The sequence below is a fragment of the Anomaloglossus baeobatrachus genome, chromosome 7, assembly GCF_048569485.1.
Source record: "Anomaloglossus baeobatrachus isolate aAnoBae1 chromosome 7, aAnoBae1.hap1, whole genome shotgun sequence".
In the NCBI taxonomy this organism is placed as follows: domain Eukaryota; kingdom Metazoa; phylum Chordata; class Amphibia; order Anura; family Aromobatidae; genus Anomaloglossus; species Anomaloglossus baeobatrachus.
This window is the reverse complement of record NC_134359.1, coordinates 285350090-285372623: the sequence shown is the minus strand read 5'-3', so window position 1 is coordinate 285372623 and position 22534 is coordinate 285350090. Positions and strand designations below refer to the sequence as shown.

The 22534-nt window shown below is 37.9% G+C and overlaps 1 long non-coding RNA gene across 1 annotated transcript in view; it reads right to left on the bottom strand.

Moving 5' to 3' along the window:
* The window catches only part of LOC142246404 (uncharacterized), a 228829-nt gene that overhangs the window by 16384 nt on the left and 189911 nt on the right, over positions 1–22534 (bottom strand). The window lies entirely within an intron of this gene.

Sequence of the window (22534 nt, the reverse complement as noted above, 5' to 3'; positions counted from 1 at the left end):
GGTGGAATTAGAAAATGTCACCATCTTTTTAACTGCTCTGACATCTGCAGCAGAAAACGTAAGCATTTATGATTCTCAAATAAATGTCTATGAACGTAAAGATGATCACTACATTTACATTTTGAAGATTATTTATCATTAACATCACAAACAACTAGTAGGGTAGTAGTTAAGAAACACCAGTTTTCATGAAAACTTAAAAGCATCTTTATTTTCATAGGCAAGTCTGTCTGCTGACCAGGTAGACAAAGTAAAGGGAACTCTTCTGGCTGTGGAGCTTCAGCAACTTAAGTCCAACTTCTCTGCTTATACTACTGAGCAATGGCAGGTTTTGTTTGAGATCCACTTAACTCTGTTGATCCAATATTTCAACGCAACCTTACTTCAACTCCTGCCAACAAGCATGTCCTGCGATTCCTATCAAGCCATGTAAGTTCCAAGCATTTACACAGAAATTAAAGGACACCTCTAAACTCTTGTCTTTTAAAAAAAAAAGGATAAAGACAACTTACAAGATACCTATACTATGATAAAATACTGATATATGATTTTCATCTTTAATTCTTGACACAGAGTGAAAGGATTCAGCCAAGCATTCAGCCTTGCTTCTCCCAAGATTAACGATGACATCGGGAGACAGATCTACGATTTCTTTATGAAACCATATATGATTCAACAAGCAAGTTCTGCAGGTATGGCCAGTAGTGGGATATCAAAGCTATGAAAATAGAGATTATCTGTAAATAACATATACTTTCATTTTATGCTGCATATTCATTCATTTCTGAGAAGACATGATTCTTCCCATTCTTTATTTACAGATATTGCATGTGGCGCTGTTGACTATGAATCCTGGATTCAGAGTAATTTTGGCTATTTTTACAAGTATTCTACAACAGATGAATTGATCATGTACAACAAAAACCTAACACAGGTAAGCTGATATCCAAAAAAGATTAAGCTTAAAGAGGAATAAGGTTATGGACTTAGGTTTCTAAATGGTTACTTTAGCTATCGCGATCCATACTTTTTTGCAAACGGTGACAATGTAAAAATGGTAGAATGTAGAAATAGAGGATAATGCTGTTAATGTACAGTTTTTATAGGTTCTAATTGCACTTGGATAAATTAAACGCCACATACATTTTGTGAAACACATCAAATAAAAACAACACCATGAGCTTAGAAATGCAGAGTTGTATACAAAGACATTTCATAGTCCAACGACAAAAAATACTTTAAATTGATCATAGTCCATGATAAAGTACCAAGTACAAAGGCGTCTTGAAAGAGAAATCTATTGATAGCTTTACATATATGATCTGTTATGTGAAAGTTTTGATTGTTGAAAATGCGAGGGCTGCTTTGTTTCACCAAGCCATTCTTATTTCCAGATTACTCTCACACCAAATATTTTGGCTAACTTTGTGACCAGGACAGATGTTCTTCAGAATGAAACCTTGCTCATTTTATACCTAAGCAAGGTGGAATTAGAAAATGTCACCATCTTTTTAACTGCTCTGACATCTGCAGCAGAAAACGTAAGCATTTCTGATTCTCAAATAAATGTCTATGAACGTAAAGATGATCACTACATTTACATTTTGAAGATTATTTATCATTAACATCACAAACAACTAGTAGGGTACTAGTTAAGAAACACCAGTTTTCATGAAAACTTAAAAGCATCTTTATTTTCATAGGCAAGTCTGTCTGCTGACCAGGTAGACAAAGTAAAGGGAACTCTTCTGGCTGTGGAGCTTCAGCAACTTAAGTCCAACTTCTCTGCTTATACTACTGAGCAATGGCAGGTTTTGTTTGAGATCCACTTAACTCTGTTGATCCAATATTTCAACGCACCTTTACTTCAACTCCTGCCAACAAGCATGTCCTGCGATTCCTATCAAGCCATGTAAGTTCCAAGCATTTACACAGAAATTAAAGGACATCTCTAAACTCTTGTCTTTTAAAAAAAAAAAGGATAAAGACAACTTACAAGATACCTATACTATGATAAAATACTGATATATGATTTTCATCTTTAATTCTTGACACAGAGTGAAAGGATTCAGCCAAGCATTCAGCCTTGCTTCTCCCAAGATTAACGATGACATCGGGAGACAGATCTACGATTTCTTTATGAAACCATATATGATTCAACAAGCAAGTTCTGCAGGTATGGCCAGTAGTGGGATATCAAAGCTATGAAAATAGAGATTATCTGTAAATAACATATACTTTCATTTTATGCTGCATATTCATTCATTTCTGAGAAGACATGATTCTTCCCATTCTTTATTTACAGATATTGCATGTGGCGCTGTTGACTATGAATCCTGGATTCAGAGTAATTTTGGCTATTTTTACAAGTATTCTACAACAGATGAATTGATCATGTACAACAAAAACCTAACACAGGTAAGCTGATATCCGAAAAAGATTAAGCTTAAAGAGGAATAAGGTTATGGACTTAGGTTTCTAAATGGTTACTTTAGCTATCGCGATCCATACTTTTTTGCAAACGGTGACAATGTAAAAATGGTAGAATGTAGAAATAGAGGATAATGCTGTTAATGTACAGTTTTTATAGGTTCTAATTGCACTTGGATAAATTTAACGCCACATACATTTTGTGAAACACATCAAATAAAAACAACACCATGAGCTTAGAAATGCAGAGTTGTATACAAAGACATTTCATAGTCCAACGACAAAAAATACTTTAAATTGATCATAGTCCATGATAAAGTACCAAGTACAAAGGCGTCTTGAAAGAGAAATCTATTGATATCTTTACATATATGATCTGTTATGTGAAAGTTTTGATTGTTGAAAATGCGAGGGCTGCTTTGTTTCACCAAGCCATTCTTATTTCCAGATTACTCTCACACCAAATATTTTGGCTAACTTTGTGACCAGGACAGATGTTCTTCAGAATGAAACCTTGCTCATTTTATACCTAAGCAAGGTGGAATTAGAAAATGTCACCATCTTTTTAACTGCTCTGACATCTGCAGCAGAAAACGTAAGCATTTCTGATTCTCAAATAAATCTCTATGAACGTAAAGATGATCACTACATTTACATTTTGAAGATTATTTATCATTAACATCACAAACAACTAGTAGGGTACTAGTTAAGAAACACCAGTTTTCATGAAAACTTAAAAGCATCTTTATTTTCATAGGCAAGTCTGTCTGCTGACCAGGTAGACAAAGTAAAGGGAACTCTTCTGGCTGTGGAGCTTCAGCAACTTAAGTCCAACTTCTCTGCTTATACTACTGAGCAATGGCAGGTTTTGTTTGAGATCCACTTAACTCTGTTGATCCAATATTTGAACGCAACCTTACTTCAGCTCCTGCCAACAAGCATGTCCTGCAATTCCTATCAAGCCATGTAAGTTCCAAGCATTTACACAGAAATTAAAGGACATCTCTAAACTCTTGTCTTTTAAAAAAAAAGATAAAGGCAACTTACAAGATACCTATACTATGATAAAATTTTGATATATGATTTTCATCTTTAATTCTTGACACAGAGTAAAAGGATTCAGCCAAGCATTCAGCTTTGCTTCTCCCAAGATTAACGATGACATCGGGAGACAGATCTACGATTTCTTTATGAAACCATATATGATTCAACAAGCAAGTTCTGCAGGTATGGCCAGTAGTGGGATATCAAAGCTATGAAAATAGATTATCTGTAAATAACATATACTTTCATTTTATGCTGTATATTCATTCATTTCTGAGAAGACATGATTCTTCCCATTCTTTATTTACAGATATTGCTTGTGGCGCTGTTGACTACGAATCCTGGATTCAGAGTAATTTTGGCTATTTTTACAAGTATTCTACAACAGATGAATTGATCATGTACAACAAAAACCTAACACAGGTAAGCTGATATCCAAAAAAGATTAAGCTTAAAGAGGAATAAGGTTATGGCTTTTGGTTTCTAAATGGTTACTTTAGCTATCGCGATCCATACTTCTTTGCAATAGGTGACAATGTAAAAATGATAGAATGTAGAAATAGAGGATAATGCTGTTAATGTACAGTTTTTATAGGTTCTAATTGCACTTGGATAAATTTAACGCCACATACATTTTGTGAAACACATCAAATAAAAACAACAACTCCATGAGCTTAGAAATGCAGAGTTGTATACAAAGACATTTCATAGTCCAACGACAAAAAATACTTTAACTCGATCATAGTCCATGATAAAGGACCAAGTTCAAAGGCATCTTGAAAGAGAAATCTATTGATATCTTTACATATATGATCTGTTATGTGAAAGTTTTGATTGTTGAAAATGCCAGGGCTGCTTTGTTTCACCAAGCCTTTGTTATTTCCAGATTACTCTCACACCAAATGTTTTGGCTGAATTTGTGACCAGGACAGATGTTCTTCAGAATGAAACCTTGCTCATTTCATACCTAAGCAAGGTGGAATTAGAAAATGTCACCATCTTTTTAACTGCTCTGACATCTGCAGCAGAAAACGTAAGCATTTCTGATTCTCAAATAAATGTCTTTGAACGTAAAGATGATCACTACATTTACATTTTGAAGATTATTTATCATTAACATCACAAACAACTAGTAGGGTAGTAGTTAAGAAACACCAGTTTTCATGAAAACTTAAAAGCATCTTTATTTTCATAGGCAAGTCTGTCTGCTGACCAGGTAGACAAAGTAAAGGGAACTCTTCTGGCTGTGGAGCTTCAGCAACTTAAGTCCAACTTCTCTGCTTATACTACTGAGCAATGGCAGGTTTTGTTTGAGATCCACTTAACTCTGTTGATCCAATATTTCAACGCAACCTTACTTCAACTCCTGCCAACAAGCATGTCCTGCGATTCCTATCAAGCCATGTAAGTTCCAAGCATTTACACAGAAATTAAAGGACACCTCTAAACTCTTGTCTTTTAAAAAAAAAAGGATAAAGACAACTTACAAGATACCTATACTATGATAAAATACTGATATATGATTTTCATCTTTAATTCTTGACACAGAGTGAAAGGATTCAGCCAAGCATTCAGCCTTGCTTCTCCCAAGATTAACGATGACATCGGGAGACAGATCTACGATTTCTTTATGAAACCATATATGATTCAACAAGCAAGTTCTGCAGGTATGGCCAGTAGTGGGATATCAAAGCTATGAAAATAGAGATTATCTGTAAATAACATATACTTTCATTTTATGCTGCATATTCATTCATTTCTGAGAAGACATGATTCTTCCCATTCTTTATTTACAGATATTGCATGTGGCGCTGTTGACTATGAATCCTGGATTCAGAGTAATTTTGGCTATTTTTACAAGTATTCTACAACAGATGAATTGATCATGTACAACAAAAACCTAACACAGGTAAGCTGATATCCAAAAAAGATTAAGCTTAAAGAGGAATAAGGTTATGGACTTAGGTTTCTAAATGGTTACTTTAGCTATCGCGATCCATACTTGTTTGCAAACGGTGACAATGTAAAAATGGTAGAATGTAGAAATAGAGGATAATGCTGTTAATGTACAGTTTTTATAGGTTTTAATTGCACTTGGATAAATTTAACGCCACATACATTTTGTGAAACACATCAAATAAAAACAACACCATGAGCTTAGAAATGCAGAGTTGTATACAAAGACATTTCATAGTCCAACGACAAAAAATACTTTAACTCGATCATAGTCCATGATAAAGTACCAAGTTCAAAGGCATCTTGAAAGAGAAATCTATTGATATCTTTACATATATGATCTGTTATGTGAAAGTTTTGATTGTTGAAAATGCCAGGGCTGCTTTGTTTCACCAAGCCTTTGTTATTTCCAGATTACTCTCACACCAAATGTTTTGGCTGACTTTGTGACCAGGACAGATGTTCTTCAGAATGAAACCTTGCTCATTTCATACCTAAGCAAGGTGGAATTAGAAAATGTCACCATCTTTTTAACTGCTCTGACATCTGCAGCAGAAAACGTAAGCATTTCTGATTCTCAAATAAATGTCTTTGAACGTAAAGATGATCACTACATTTACATTTTGAAGATTATTTATCATTAACATCACAAACAACTAGTAGGGTAGTAGTTAAGAAACACCAGTTTTCATGAAAACTTAAAAGCATCTTTATTTTCATAGGCAAGTCTGTCTGCTGACCAGGTAGACAAAGTAAAGGGAACTCTTCTGGCTGTGGAGCTTCAGCAACTTAAGTCCAACTTCTCTGCTTATACTACTGAGCAATGGCAGGTTTTGTTTGAGATCCACTTAACTCTGTTGATCCAATATTTCAACGCAACTTTACTTCAACTCCTGCCAACAAGCATGTCCTGCGATTCCTATCAAGCCATGTAAGTTCCAAGCATTTACACAGAAATTAAAGGACACCTCTAAACTCTTGTCTTTTTAAAAAAAAGGATAAAGACAACTTACAAGATACCTATACTATGATAAAATACTGATATATGATTTTCATCTTTAATTCTTGACACAGAGTGAAAGGATTCAGCCAAGCATTCAGCCTTGCTTCTCCCAAGATTAACGATGACATCGGGAGACAGATCTACGATTTCTTTATGAAACCATATATGATTCAACAAGCAAGTTCTGCAGGTATGGCCAGTAGTGGGATATCAAAGCTATGAAAATAGAGATTGTCTGTAAATAACATATACTTTCATTTTATGCTGCATATTCATTCATTTCTGAGAAGACATGATTCTTCCCATTCTTTATTTACAGATATTGCATGTGGCGCTGTTGACTACGAATCCTGGATTCAGAGTAATTTTGGCTATTTTTACAAGTTTTCTACAACAGATGAATTGATCTTGTACAACAAAAACCTAACACAGGTAAGCTGATATCCAAAAAAGATTAAGCTTAAGAGGAATAAGGTTATGGCTTTAGGTTTCTAAATGGTTACTTTAGCTATCGCGATCCATACTTCTTTGCAATAGGTGACAATGTAAAAATGGTAGAATGTAGAAATAGAGGATAATGCTGTTAATGTACAGTTTTTATAGGTTCTAATTGCACTTGGATAAATTTAACGCCACATACATTTTGTGAAACACATCAAATAAAAACAACACCATGAGCTTAGAAATGCAGAGTTGTATACAAAGACATTTCATAGTCCAACGACAAAAAATACTTTAACTTGATCATAGTCTATGATAAAGTACCAAGTTCAAAGGCGTCTTGAAAGAGAAATCTATTGATATCTTTACATATATGATCTGTTTTGTGAAAGTTTTGATTGTTGAAAATGCCAGGGCTGCTTTGTTTCACCAAGCCTTCGTTATTTCCAGATTACTTTCACACCAAATGTTTTGGCTGAATTTGTGACCAGGACAGATGTTCTTCAGAATGAAACCTTGCTCATTTCATACCTAAGCAAGGTGGAATTAGAAAATGTCACCATCTTTTTAACTGCTCTGACATCTGCAGCAGAAAACGTAAGCATTTCTGATTCTTAAATAAATGTCTATGAATGTAAAGATGATCACTACATTTACAGTTTGAAGATTATTTATCATTAACATCACAAACAACTAGTAGGGTAGTAGTTAAGAAACACCAGTTTTCATAAAAACTTAAAAGCATCTTTATTTTCATAGGCAAGTCTGTCTGCTGACCAGGTAGACAAAGTAAAGGGAACTCTTCTGGCTGTGGAGCTTCAGCAACTTAAGTCCAACTTCTCTGCTTATACTACTGAGCAATGGCAGGCTTTGTTTGAGATCCACTTAACTCTCTTGATACAATATTTCAACGCAACCTTACTTCAGCTCCTGCCAACAAGCATGTCCTGCGATTCCTATCAAGCCATGTAAGTTCCAAGCATTTACACAGAAATTAAAGGACACCTCTAAACTCTTGTCTTTTTAAAAAAAAAGGATAAAGACAACTTACAAGATACCTATACTATGATAAAATACTGATATATGATTTTCATCTTTAATTCTTGACACAGAGTAAAAGGATTCAGCCAAGCATTCAGCCTTGCTTCTCCCAAGATTAACGATGACATCGGGAGACAGATCTACGATTTCTTTATGAAACCATATATGATTCAACAAGCAAGTTCTGCAGGTATGGCCAGTAGTGGGATATCAAAGCTATGAAAATAGATTATCTGTAAATAACATATACTTTCATTTTATGCTGCATATTCATTCATTTCTGAGAAGACATGATTCTTCCCATTTTTTATTTACAGATATAGCTTGTGGCGCTGGTGACTACGAATCCTGGATTCAGAGTAATTTTGGCTATTTTTACAAGTTTTCTACAACAGATGAATTGATCATGTACAACAAAAACCTAACACAGGTAAGCTGATATCCAAAAAAGATTAAGCTTAAAGAGGAATAAGGTTATGGCTTTAGGTTTCTAAATGGTTACTTTAGCTATCGCGATCCATACTTCTTTGCAATAGGTGACAATGTAAAAATGATAGAATGTAGAAATAGAGGATAATGCTGTTAATGTACAGTTTTTATAGGTTCTAATTGCACTTGGATAAATTTAACGCCACATACATTTTGTGAAACACATCAAGTAAAAACAACAACTCCATGAGCTTAGAAATGCAGAGTTGTATACAAAGACATTTCATAGTCCAACGACAAAAAATACTTTAACTTGATCATAGTCCATGATAAAGTACCAAGTTCAAAGGCGTCTTGAAAGAGAAATGTATTGATATCTTTACATATATGATCTGTTATGTGAAAGTTTTGATTGTTGAAAATGCCAGGGCTGCTTTGTTTCACCAAGCCTTTGTTATTTCCAGATTACTCTCACACCAAATGTTTTGGCTGAATTTGTGACCAGGACAGATGTTCTTCAGAATGAAACCTTGCTCATTTCATACCTAAGCAAGGTGGAATTAGAAAATGTCACCATCTTTTTAACTGCTCTGACATCTGCAGCAGAAAACGTAAGCATTTCTGATTCTCAAATAAATGTCTATGAACGTAAAGATGATCACTACATTTACAGTTTGAAGATTATTTATCATTAACATCACAAACAACTAGTAGGGTAGTAGTTAAGAAACACCAGTTTTCATGAAAACTTAAAAGCATCTTTATTTTCATAGGCAAGTCTGTCTGCTGACCAGGTAGACAAAGTAAAGGGAACTCTTCTGGCTGTGGAGCTTCAGAAAATTAAGTCCAACTTCTCTGCTTATACTACTGAGCAATGGCAGGTTTTGTTTGAGATCCACTTAACTCTGTTGATCCAATATTTCAACGCAACCTTACTTCAGCTCCTGCCAACAAGCATGTCCTGCGAATCCTATCAAGCCATGTAAGTTCCAAGCATTTACACAGAAATTAAAGGACACCTCTAAACTCTTGTCTTTTAAAAAAAAAGATAAAGGCAACTTACAAGATACCTATACTATGATAAAATTTTGATATATGATTTTCATCTTTAATTCTTGACACAGAGTAAAAGGATTCAGCCAAGCATTCAGCTTTGCTTCTCCCAAGATTAACGATGATATCGGGAGACAGATCTACGATTTCTTTATGAAACCATATATGATTCAACAAGCAAGTTCTGCAGGTATGGCCAGTAGTGGGATATCAAAGCTATGAAAATAGATTATCTGTAAATAACATATTCTTTCATTTTATGCTGCATATTCATTCATTTCTGAGAAGACATGATTCTTCCCATTCTTTATTTACAGATATTGCTTGTGGCGCTGTTGACTACGAATCCTGGATTCAGAGTAATTTTGGCTATTTTTACAAGTTTTCTACAACAGATGAATTGATCATGTACAACAAAAACCTAACACAGGTAAGCTGATATCCAAAAAAGATTAAGCTTAAAGAGGAATAAGGTTATGGCCTTAGGTTTCTAAATGGTTACTTTAGCTATCGCGATCCATACTTCTTTGCAATAGGTGACAATGTAAAAATGATAGAATGTAGAAATAGAGGATAATGCTGTTAATGTACAGTTTTTATAGGTTTTAATTGCACTTGGATAAATTTAACGCCACATACATTTTGTGAAACACATCAAATAAAAACAACACCATGAGCTTAGAAATGCAGAGTTGTATACAAAGACATTTCATAGTCCAACGACAAAAAATACTTTAACTCGATCATAGTCCATGATAAAGTACCAAGTTCAAAGGCATCTTGAAAGAGAAATCTATTGATATCTTTACATATATGATCTGTTATGTGAAAGTTTTGATTGTTGAAAATGCCAGGGCTGCTTTGTTTCACCAAGCCTTTGTTATTTCCAGATTACTCTCACACCAAATGTTTTGGCTGACTTTGTGACCAGGACAGATGTTCTTCAGAATGAAACCTTGCTCATTTCATACCTAAGCAAGGTGGAATTAGAAAATGTCACCATCTTTTTAACTGCTCTGACATCTGCAGCAGAAAACGTAAGCATTTCTGATTCTCAAATAAATGTCTTTGAACGTAAAGATGATCACTACATTTACAGTTTGAAGATTATTTATCATTAACATCACAAACAACTAGTAGGGTACTAGTTAAGAAACACCAGTTTTCATGAAAACTTAAAAGCATCTTTATTTTCATAGGCAAGTCTGTCTGCTGACCAGGTAGACAAAGTAAAGGGAACTCTTCTGGCTGTGGAGCTTCAGCAACTTAAGTCCAACTTCTCTGCTTATACTACTGAGCAATGGCAGGCTTTGTTTGAGATCCACTTAACTCTCTTGATACAATATTTCAACGCAACCTTACTTCAGCTCCTGCCAACAAGCATGTCCTGCAATTCCTATCAAGCCATGTAAGTTCCAAGCATTTACACAGAAATTAAAGGACACCTCTAAACTCTTGTCTTTTAAAAAAAAGGATAAAGACAACTTACAAGATACCTATACTATGATAAAATACTGATATATGATTTTCATCTTTAATTCTTGACACAGAGTAAAAGGATTCAGTCAAGCATTCAGCCTTGCTTCTCCCAAGATTAACGATGACATCGGGAGACAGATCTACGATTTCTTTATGAAACCATATATGATTCAACAAGCAAGTTCTGCAGGTATATCCAGTAGTGGGATATCAAAGCTATGAAAATAGATTATCTGTAAATAACATATACTTTCATTTTATGCTGCATATTCATTCATTTCTGAGAAGACATGATTCTTCCCATTCTTCATTTACAGATATAGCTTGTGGCGCTGTTGACTACGAATCCTGGATTCAGAGTAATTTTGGCTATTTTTACAAGTTTTCTACAACAGATGAATTGATCATGTACAACAAAAACCTAACACAGGTAAGCTGATATCCAAAAAAGATTAAGCTTAAAGAGGAATAAGGTTATGGACTTAGGTTTCTAAATGGTTACTTTAGCTATCGCGATCCATACTTTTTTGCAATAGGTGACAATGTAAAAATGATACAATGTAGAAATAGAGGATAATGCTGTTAATGTACAGTTTTTATAGGTTCTAATAGCACTTGGATAAATTTAACTGCCACATACATTTTGTGAAACACATCAAATAAAAACAACACCATGAGTTTAGAAATGCAGAGTTGTATACAAAGACATTTCATAGTCCAGCGACAAAAAATAATTTAACTTGATCATAGTCCATGATAAAGTACCAAGTTCAAAGGCATCTTGAAAGAGAAATCTTGATATCTTTACATATATGATCTGTTATGTGAAAGTTTTGATTGTTGAAAATGCCAGGGCTGCTTTGTTTCCCTAAGCCTTTGTTATTTCCAGATTACTTTCACACCAAATGTTTTGGCTGAATTTGTGACCAGGACAGATGTTCTTCAGAATGAAACCTTGCTCATTTCATACCTAAGCAAGGTGGAATTAGAATATGTCACCATCTTTTTAACTGCTCTGACATCTGCAGCAGAAAACGTAAGCATTTCTGATTCTCAAATAAATGTCTATGAACGTAAAGATGATCACTACATTTACAGTTTGAAGATTATTTATCATTAACATCACAAACAACTAGTAGGGTAGTAGTTAAGAAACACCAGTTTTCATGAAAACTTAAAAGCATCTTTATTTTCATAGGCAAGTCTGTCTGCTGACCAGGTAGACAAAGTAAAGGGAACTCTTCTGGCTGTGGAGCTTCAGCAACTTAAGTCCAACTTCTCTGCTTATACTACTGAGCAATGGCAGGTTTTGTTTGAGATCCACTTAACTCTGTTGATCCAATATTTCAACGCAACTTTACTTCAACTCCTGCCAACAAGCATGTCCTGTGATTCCTATCAAGCCATGTAAGTTCCAAGCATTTACACAGAAATTAAAGGACACCTCTAAACTCTTGTCTTTTTAAAAAAAAAATGATAAATACAACTTACAAGATACCTATACTATGATAAAATACTGATATATGATTTTCATCTTTAATTCTTAACACAGAGTGAAAGGATTCAGCCAAGCATTCAGCCTTGCTTCTCCCAAGATTAACGATGACATCGGGAGACAGATCTACGATTTCTTTATGAAACCATATATGATTCAACAAGCTAGTTCTGCAGGTATGGCCAGTAGTGGGATATCAAAGCTATGAAAATAGATTATCTGTAAATAACATATACTTTCATTTTATGCTGCATATTTATTCATTTCTGAGAAGACATGATTCTTCCCATTCTTTATTTACAGATATAGCTTGTGGCGCTGTTGACTACGAATCCTGGATTCAGAGTAATTTTGGCTATTTTTACAAGTTTTCTACAACAGATGAATTGATCATGTACAACAAAAACCTAACACAGGTAAGCTCATATCCAAAAAAGATTAAGCTTAAAGAGGAATAAGGTTATGGACTTAGGTTTCTAAATGTTTACTTTAGCTATCGCGATCCATACTTCTTTGCAATAGGTGACAATGTAAAAATGATACAATGTAGAAATAGAGGATAATGCTGTTAATGTACAGTTTTTATAGGTTCTAATTGCACTTGGATAAATTTAACGCCACATACATTTTGTGAAACACATCAAATAAAAACAACACCATGAGCTTAGAAATGCAGAGTTGTATACAAAGACATTTCATAGTCCAACGACAAAAAATACTTTAACTTGATCATAGTCCATGATAAAGTACCAAGTTCAAAGGCGTCTTGAAAGAGAAATCTATTGATATCTTTACATGTATGATCTGTTATGTGAAAGTTTTGAATGTTGAAAATGCTAGGGCTGCTTTGTTTCACCAAGCCTTTGTTATTTCCAGATTATTTTCACACCAAATGTTTTGGCTGAATTTGTGACCAGGACAGATGTTCTTCAGAATGAAACCTTGCTCATTTCATACCTAAGCAAGGTGGAATTAGAAAATGTCACCATCTTTTTAACTGCTCTGACATCTGCAGCAGAAAACGTAAGCATTTCTGATTCTTAAATAAATGTCTATGAATGTAAAGATGATCACTACATTTACAGTTTGAAGATTATTTATCATTAACATCACAAACAACTAGTAGGGTACTAGTTAAGAAACACCAGTTTTCATAAAAACTTAAAAGCATCTTTATTTTCATAGGCAAGTCTGTCTGCTGACCAGGTAGACAAAGTAAAGGGAACTCTTCTGGCTGTGGAGCTTCAGCAACTTAAGTCCAACTTCTCTGCTTATACTACTGAGCAATGGCAGGCTTTGTTTGAGATCCACTTAACTCTCTTGATCCAATATTTCAACGCAACCTTACTTCAGCTCCTGCCAACAAGCATGTCCTGCGATTCCTATCAAGCCATGTAAGTTCCAAGCATTTACACAGAAATTAAAGGACACCTCTAAACTCTTGTCTTTTTTAAAAAAAAGGATAAAGACAACTTACAAGATACCTATACTATGATAAAATACTGATATATGATTTTCACCTTTAATTCTTGACACAGAGTAAAAGGATTCAGCCAAGCATTCAGCCTTGCTTCTCCCAAGATTAACGATGACATCGGGAGACAGATCTACGATTTCTTTATGAAACCATATATGATTCAACAAGCTAGTTCTGCAGGTATGTCCAGTAGTGGGATATCAAAGCTATGAAAATAGATTATCTGTAAATAACATATACTTTCATTTTATGCTGCATATTCATTCATTTCTGAGAAGACATGATTCTTCCCATTCTTCATTTACAGATATAGCTTGTGGCGCTGTTGACTACGAATCCTGGATTCAGAGTAATTTTGGCTATTTTTACAAGTTTTCTACAACAGATGAATTGATCATGTACAACAAAAACCTAACACAGGTAAGCTGATATCCAAAAAAGATTAAGCTTAAAGAGGAATAAGGTTATGGACTTAGGTTTCTAAATGGTTACTTTAGCTATCGCGATCCATACTTCTTTGCAATAGGTGACAATGTAAAAATGATACAATGTATAAATAGAGGATAATGCTGTTAATGTACAGTTTTTATAGGTTCTAATAGCACTTGGATAAATTTAACTGCCACATACATTTTGTGAAACACATCAAATAAAAACAACACCATGAGTTTAGAAATGCAGAGTTGTATACAAAGACATTTCATAGTCCAACGACAAAAAATAATTTAACTTGATCATAGTCCATGATAAAGTACCAAGTTCAAAGGCATCTTGAAAGAGAAATCTATTGATATCTTTACATATATGATCTGTTATGTGAAAGTTTTGATTGTTGAAAATGCCAGGGCTGCTTTGTTTCACTAAGCCTTTGTTATTTCCAGATTACTTTCACACCAAATGTTTTGGCTGAATTTGTGACCAGGACAGATGTTCTTCAGAATGAAACCTTGCTCATTTCATACCTAAGCAAGGTGGAATTAGAAAATGTCACCATCTTTTTAACTGCTCTGACATCTGCAGCAGAAAACGTAAGCATTTCTGATTCTCAAATAAATGTCTATGAACGTAAAGATGATCACTACATTTACAGTTTGAAGATTATTTATCATTAACATCGCAAACAACTAGTAGGGTAGTAGTTAAGAAACACCAGTTTTCATGAAAACTTAAAAGCATCTTTATTTTCATAGGCAAGTCTGTCTGCTGACCAGGTAGACAAAGTAAAGGGAACTCTTCTGGCTGTGGAGCTTCAGCAACTTAAGTCCAACTTCTCTGCTTATACTACTGAGCAATGGCAGGTTTTGTTTGAGATCCACTTAACTCTCTTGATACAATATTTCAACGCAACCTTACTTCAGCTCCTGCCAACAAGCATGTCCTGCGATTCCTATCAAGCCATGTAAGTTCCAAGCATTTACACAGAAATTAAAGGACACCTCTAAACTCTTGTCTTTTAAAAAAAAAGGATAAAGACAACTTACAAGATTCCTATACTATGATAAAATACTGATATATAATTTTCATCTTTAATTCTTGACAGAGTAAAAGGATTCAGCCAAGCATTCAGCCTTGCTTCTCCCAAGATTAACGATGACATCGGGAGACAGATCTACGATTTCTTTATGAAACCATATATGATTCAACAAGCAAGTTCTGCAGGTATGGCCAGTAGTGGGATATCAAAGCTATGAAAATAGATTATCTGTAAATAACATATACTTTCATTTTATGCTGCATATTCATTCATTTCTGAGAAGACATGATTCTTCCCATTTTTTATTTGCAGATATAGCTTGTGGCGCTGGTGACTACGAATCCTGGATTCAGAGTAATTTTGGCTATTTTTACAAGTTTTCTACAACAGATGAATTGATCATGTACAACAAAAACCTAACACAGGTAAGCTGATATCCAAAAAAGATTAAGCTTAAAGAGGAATAAGGTTATGGCTTTAGGTTTCTAAATGGTTACTTTAGCTATCGCGATCCATACTTCTTTGCAATAGGTGACAATGTAAAAATGATAGAATGTAGAAATAGAGGATAATGCTGTTAATGTACAGTTTTTATAGGTTCTAATAGCACTTGGATAAATTTAACTGCCACATACATTTTGTGAAACACATCAAATAAAAACAACACCATGAGTTTAGAAATGCAGAGTTGTATACAAAGACATTTCATAGTCCAACGACAAAAAATAATTTAACTTGATCATAGTCCATGATAAAGTACCAAGTTCAAAGGCGTCTTGAAAGAGAAATCTATTGATATCTTTACATATATGATCTGTTATGTGAAAGTTTTGATTGTTGAAAATGCCAGGGCTGCTTTGTTTCACTAAGCCTTTGTTATTTCCAGATTACTTTCACACCAAATGTTTTGGCTGAATTTGTGACCAGGACAGATGTTATCCAGAATGAAACCTTGCTCATTTCATACCTAAGCAAGGTGGAATTAGAAAATGTCACCATCTTTTTAACTGCTCTGACATCTGCAGCAGAAAACGTAAGCATTTCTGATTCTCAAATAAATGTCTATGAACGTAAAGATGATCACTACATTTACAGTTTGAAGATTATTTATCATTAACATCACAAACAACTAGTAGGGCAGTAGTTAAGAAACACCAGTTTTCATGAAAACTTAAAAGCATCTTTATTTTCATAGGCAAGTCTGTCTGCTGACCAGTTAGACAAAGTAAAGGGAACTCTTCTGGCTGTGGAGCTTCAGCAACTTAAGTCCAACTTCTCTGCTTATACTACTGAGCAATGGCAGGCTTTGTTTGAGATCCACTTAACTCTCTTGATCCAATATTTCAACGCAACCTTACTTCAGCTCCTGCCAACAAGCATGTCCTGCGATTCCTATCAAGCCATGTAAGTTCCAAGCATTTACACAGAAATTAAAGGACACCTCTAAACTCTTGTCTTTTTTAAAAAAAGATAAAGACAACTTACAAGATACCTATACTATGATAAAATACTGATATATGATTTTCACCTTTAATTCTTGACACAGAGTAAAAGGATTCAGCCAAGCATTCAGCCTTGCTTCTCCCAAGATTAACGATGACATCGGGAGACAGATCTACGATTTCTTTATGAAACCATATATGATTCAACAAGCTAGTTCTGCAGGTATGGCCAGTAGTGGGATATCAAAGCTATGAAAATAGATTATCTGTAAATAACATATACTTTCATTTTATGCTGCATATTTATTCATTTCTGAGAAGACATGATTCTTCCCATTCTTTATTTACAGATATAGCTTGTGGCGCTGTTGACTACGAATCCTGGATTCAGAGTAATTTTGGCTATTTTTACAAGTTTTCTACAACAGATGAATTGATCATGTACAACAAAAACCTAACACAGGTAAGCTCATATCCAAAAAAGATTAAGCTTAAAGAGGAATAAGGTTATGGACTTAGGTTTCTAAATGTTTACTTTAGCTATCGCGATCCATACTTCTTTGCAATAGGTGACAATGTAAAAATGATACAATGTAGAAATAGAGGATAATGCTGTTAATGTACAGTTTTTATAGGTTCTAATTGCACTTGGATAAATTTAACGCCACATACATTTTGTGAAACACATCAAATAAAAACAACACCATGAGCTTAGAAATGCAGAGTTGTATACAAAGACATTTCATAGTCCAACGACAAAAAATACTTTAACTTGATCATAGTCCATGATAAAGTACCAAGTTCAAAGGCGTCTTGAAAGAGAAATCTATTGATATCTTTACATGTATGATCTGTTATGTGAAAGTTTTGATTGTTGAAAATGCTAGGGCTGCTTTGTTTCACCAAGCCTTTGTTATTTCCAGATTATTTTCACACCAAATGTTTTGGCTGAATTTGTGACCAGGACAGATGTTCTTCAGAATGAAACCTTGCTCATTTCATACCTAAGCAAGGTGGAATTAGAAAATGTCACCATCTTTTTAACTGCTCTGACATCTGCAGCAGAAAACGTAAGCATTTCTGATTCTTAAATAAATGTCTATGAATGTAAAGATGATCACTACATTTACAGTTTGAAGATTATTTATCATTAACATCACAAACAACTAGTAGGGTACTAGTTAAGAAACACCAGTTTTCATAAAAACTTAAAAGCATCTTTATTTTCATAGGCAAGTCTGTCTGCTGACCAGGTAGACAAAGTAAAGGGAACTCTTCTGGCTGTGGAGCTTCAGCAACTTAAGTCCAACTTCTCTGCTTATACTACTGAGCAATGGCAGGCTTTGTTTGAGATCCACTTAACTCTCTTGATCCAATATTTCAACGCAACCTTACTTCAGCTCCTGCCAACAAGCATGTCCTGCGATTCCTATCAAGCCATGTAAGTTCCAAGCATTTACACAGAAATTAAAGGACACCTCTAAACTCTTGTCTTTTTAAAAAAAAAGGATAAAGACAACTTACAAGATACCTATACTATGATAAAATACTGATATATGATTTTCACCTTTAATTCTTGACACAGAGTAAAAGGATTCAGCCAAGCATTCAGCCTTGCTTCTCCCAAGATTAACGATGACATCGGGAGACAGATCTACGATTTCTTTATGAAACCATATATGATTCAACAAGCTAGTTCTGCAGGTATGGCCAGTAGTGGGATATCAAAGCTATGAAAGAAGGATTTTTGTGTACTCACCGTAAAATCTCTTTCTCTGAGTCTTCATTGGGGGACACAGGACCATGGGTTATGCTGCTGTCACTAGGAGGCTGACACTAAGTAAACAGAAAAAGTTAGCTCCTCCCCAGCAGTATAACCCCTGAGCCGGAGGCGGGCTCAATCAGTTTAGTGCACAAGCAGTAGGAGGAGAACCAAACAATCCTGAATAAAACAAGGTAAGAAACTATGACGATCATTCGTGTGACCAGTGACCTGGGAAAACAGGCACTGGGGCAACAGGCATGTCCTATATAACAAAAAACACAAGCAGGGTGGGTGCTGTGTCCCCCAATGAAGACTCAGAGAAAGAGATTTTACGGTGAGTACACAAAAATCCTTCTTTCTCTATCGTTTCATTGGGGGACACAGGACCATGGGACGTCCAAAAGCAGTCCCTGGGTGGGAAGAAAAACCATCACCGGAGTGGGCTTGACCCAGACCTACAAGCGCCTAATGTTGCAACAGGTGTGCCAATGCCACCCGCAAACCCTACGCCAAGACTGGCCTCTGCCAAGCTCGGGTGTGAACCTGGTAGAAAATAGTCAAGGTATGCCAGCTAGAGCGGGTGGCGGACCAGGGGACCTGGTCGATCTACGACTGGAGTCCAATCTTTCAAGGGTGCCCCCTTGCCCGGTAGACCGCGGCGGAAGTCCGTCCTTCATGCGATAGTCTACACCTATGGAGGAAAAGCTCCATGTGAAATTCCGGCCCTTGGCGCCGGCACACGCTTCTTGGGCAAGGGTGAAAGAATGTATTGACGACCGGCGTAACCGAAAGATGGTGTCCTGCAGACACGAAAAACTGAGGGCTCGCACTAGCCCTGGAACGAACTATGCCCCTTTGTGGCTGGGAGAGGAGCCTAGAGCCGAAAGACCGAAACCCAAAGTCCTCTGCTGGAAGGAACAGCGAGGTGTCTTGGACAGAAACGAAAGGTTCTGGCTGGAGCCCCCCCTTGTCCTGTTGGCAGAGCCGGAAAATGGGGAAAAAACGACGAGAGGGCTGACCGCCCTGATGCCGTCTGTAACAACCCGATGGCCATGAGGAGCCCACCTATCAAAACAGGTGGTAGCAGGGAAAAAAGGGGAACCTTGAGCGAACCCATCACTGGATTCAGGTCCCACATTTCTAGTGAACGATGAAATAAAATCTTCAAGGAAACTTGATTCCCGGCCCTCTTCAATATCTGCCATCATCTTGCCCACCGTCCTGACGAGCCAGCATCCGGGATCCCCTGATGAGGCTATGTAACTTGGGACTTCTGAGCCCTGGTAGAATAGAGGGGCCCCGACACGGAAGAATTTTGCGGTCTGGAAGGGGCCACGGGGCATTTGCGAGGAGATGAGTAAAATATGTGAAACTATGCTCGCCTGGGTCACTCCCGATCTATCGCTTGCCTTGGTCCATCTTGAGAACCCTTGAGATCATAGGAAGCCGCGGGCAGATGCACGAGAGCCTGAACAGGCTACACGACCGGACTAGGGCGTCGACATCTAGTCCGGAGCAGGTGCATACTCTAAGCACCCTTGACTGAGACTTGGATCGGAAGGCCAAAAATGGTCCACGACCAGAGGTCTTCCTTCGCCAGCGATCTGGCTGGTGATTTCCGCGTTGGAGCCCTTTACCTACGGGAGGTCCATCCTACCGCGGACATCGGCCGTCCAAACGTCCCCGCTAGGGATGTGCTGCCGAGATTAGCGAGTGAAGGGACCCGTCCCAGAGCAAGATCTTCTTGGCCTCTTCCCTTGCCATGACACTCACTGCATCTTCCTGGTGGATGATGTAATCACCGCTGTGGCATGGTCCGACTGGAACCTGGCTGGGTCACCGCGACCTAGAGAAGAAATTGTAACTGGGCTAACCAGCTGCCTCTGAAGTCCGGAATGTTGAAGGAGAGACGACGCTCTAGGAGTGTCCCTCGGGACCCTGCCGAGGAATGGTGGGATAGCATACCCTAGCACGGGAGGCTGGTGACGGTTGATAATAAGCTCCAGGGGAGGAAAGGAAGCTTTCCAGGGATGGTTGCGAAGACTGGTCCGCTAGGAGGGGATTGACGGGTCACCCGCGAAGACGGAACCTTCCTGTCTCCGTTCCTCAGCGTGCTCCATTGGAGAGTCCGGGATGAAATCTGGTATGTGCACCGTCGCTACCACCGCCACAGGCTGTGAAGGAGCCAAAAAACCGAAGGGAAGAAACGGCACGGGAGGCAAAAGGCACGTGGGGCTCTGTGTCAGGAGACAGCAGCCATGCCAGGCGGAGATGGCTGTTGTAGGGATAAAAGGCTTTCAGACGGGTTTGCGTGAGGGAACGAAACCTGGTGCATCAGGGCCGATGCCGGGAAGGGGATATACCCTTCTCTTACGTAGCCTAGGGGGGAGAGTAGCCTACCCTGACGTAGCCTAGGGATAAACTAGACTCGACCTATCTCCGAAAGGGCGTTCCCGAAAGTCGGAAAAAAAGTCAGGGACTTCCTAGATGTCGAATCTGCGTTCCTGATCCCGAGTCAGAGGTCTCGATGGTGGGAACACTGATGCTAGAGGTTCAGGCCGGGTAGTGGGCAGACATCAGCTTTGTGAAAAGAGGGTACTCACTCAAGAGGAGACCCAGCCCTGGGTCGGCATAGGTGAGACGTGGACCGCTGCGTATGGTGTCCGGGAAATCCCTGCGGAGCGGCACGATAGTGACGAGAAGCCCGGAGGAACCCAGGCGGGTCGCATAAAGGGTAGCGTGCCGCTTCCTTTCTGAGCCCCCTTCGAGAAGGGGCAAGACAAATAAACGGACTTACCACTGGGAAAAATCACGTCCGGGGATTATCCATGATCACGTAGTCACCGTGCCAACTGGCTGTCCACTGAAAACAACCGTAGTGGCCCCCACCTTGCTTCCTGCAAAGAGGCATGCCCCCTTTCTCCAGAGCCCTTTGGGGGGATGAAATGACAATAACACGACTTACCACTGGTAAACGCCGTGTCTGGTTGCCGTCTGTGATCATTAGCGACTCCAGTATAGTGTGCCCCTTCTCTTCCGAAATCGCCTTGGAGAAGGGAAAAAAGACAATGACAAGACTTACTGCTGGTCAACTCCGTGTCCGGTAGCTGTCTGTGAGCCCGTGGTAACTCATCGAGCTCTGGATGCCGTCTGATCACATCAGGGACTGCTTCAAATGTCTTAAGGGAGACCTGCATGCACGGAGAGAAGAGGGCTGTCCGCAGCCTTACGGCTTGACTCACCATTTTTAGCAGGCTATTCGTCATGCGCCAAGACATCTAGGTCCTGCTCGGAATCCAGCAGAGGTGGAAGCCTGGGCCATCACCCGAGATGTCGGAAGACTGCCAGAGGAAGGTCAGTCTGGACCTGGGGGATACGTGGAAACTGGGGAGCCACAAGGACGAGACCTGGTCCACTTCCAGCATAGAAGAAAAAAGACCCTGGTACGGGACTCCCCTCCCCGAGGGGATTGCGCCAGTCTTATGGATGGTATGACCGAACATCGGCCGTAGACGCGGCGCATGCGCACGAACCCGAGGGACGTAGCGAGGGGAGTTGTGGCCTGAGACAGGGCGTTACAAGCCGGCAGGGGTCAAAGCAATCTGACATCTTCTTGAAACTAACTCACAAAAGGGGGGACCGAGTCTTGGGCTTACCAGCCCAAAATCACTAAAAAGTCGAGCTGGAAAAACGCCATGTACTAAAAAACGTGAAAGAAAAAACAAGTGCCCGCATAAGCAATGTAGGAGTCAATGTATGCAAGATCATGCACGTATCTATAATAAAAATCGATCCAATATAAAAAATATACACTACCAAAAAAGTGTGTTCTGTTTTTCCCATAATCTTTTTTTTTTTTTTTTTTTTAAATAAAATGAACACTGAGGGAGCGGGAAAAAAATATCCAACACCCCCCTGATGATGCCTGGGGCAGCGCAGGAGGCGGGCCTGGGACGCCGAGGACCAGGCCGAAGCCGGGGGCTAAATTTTTACGCTGCCTCGCGG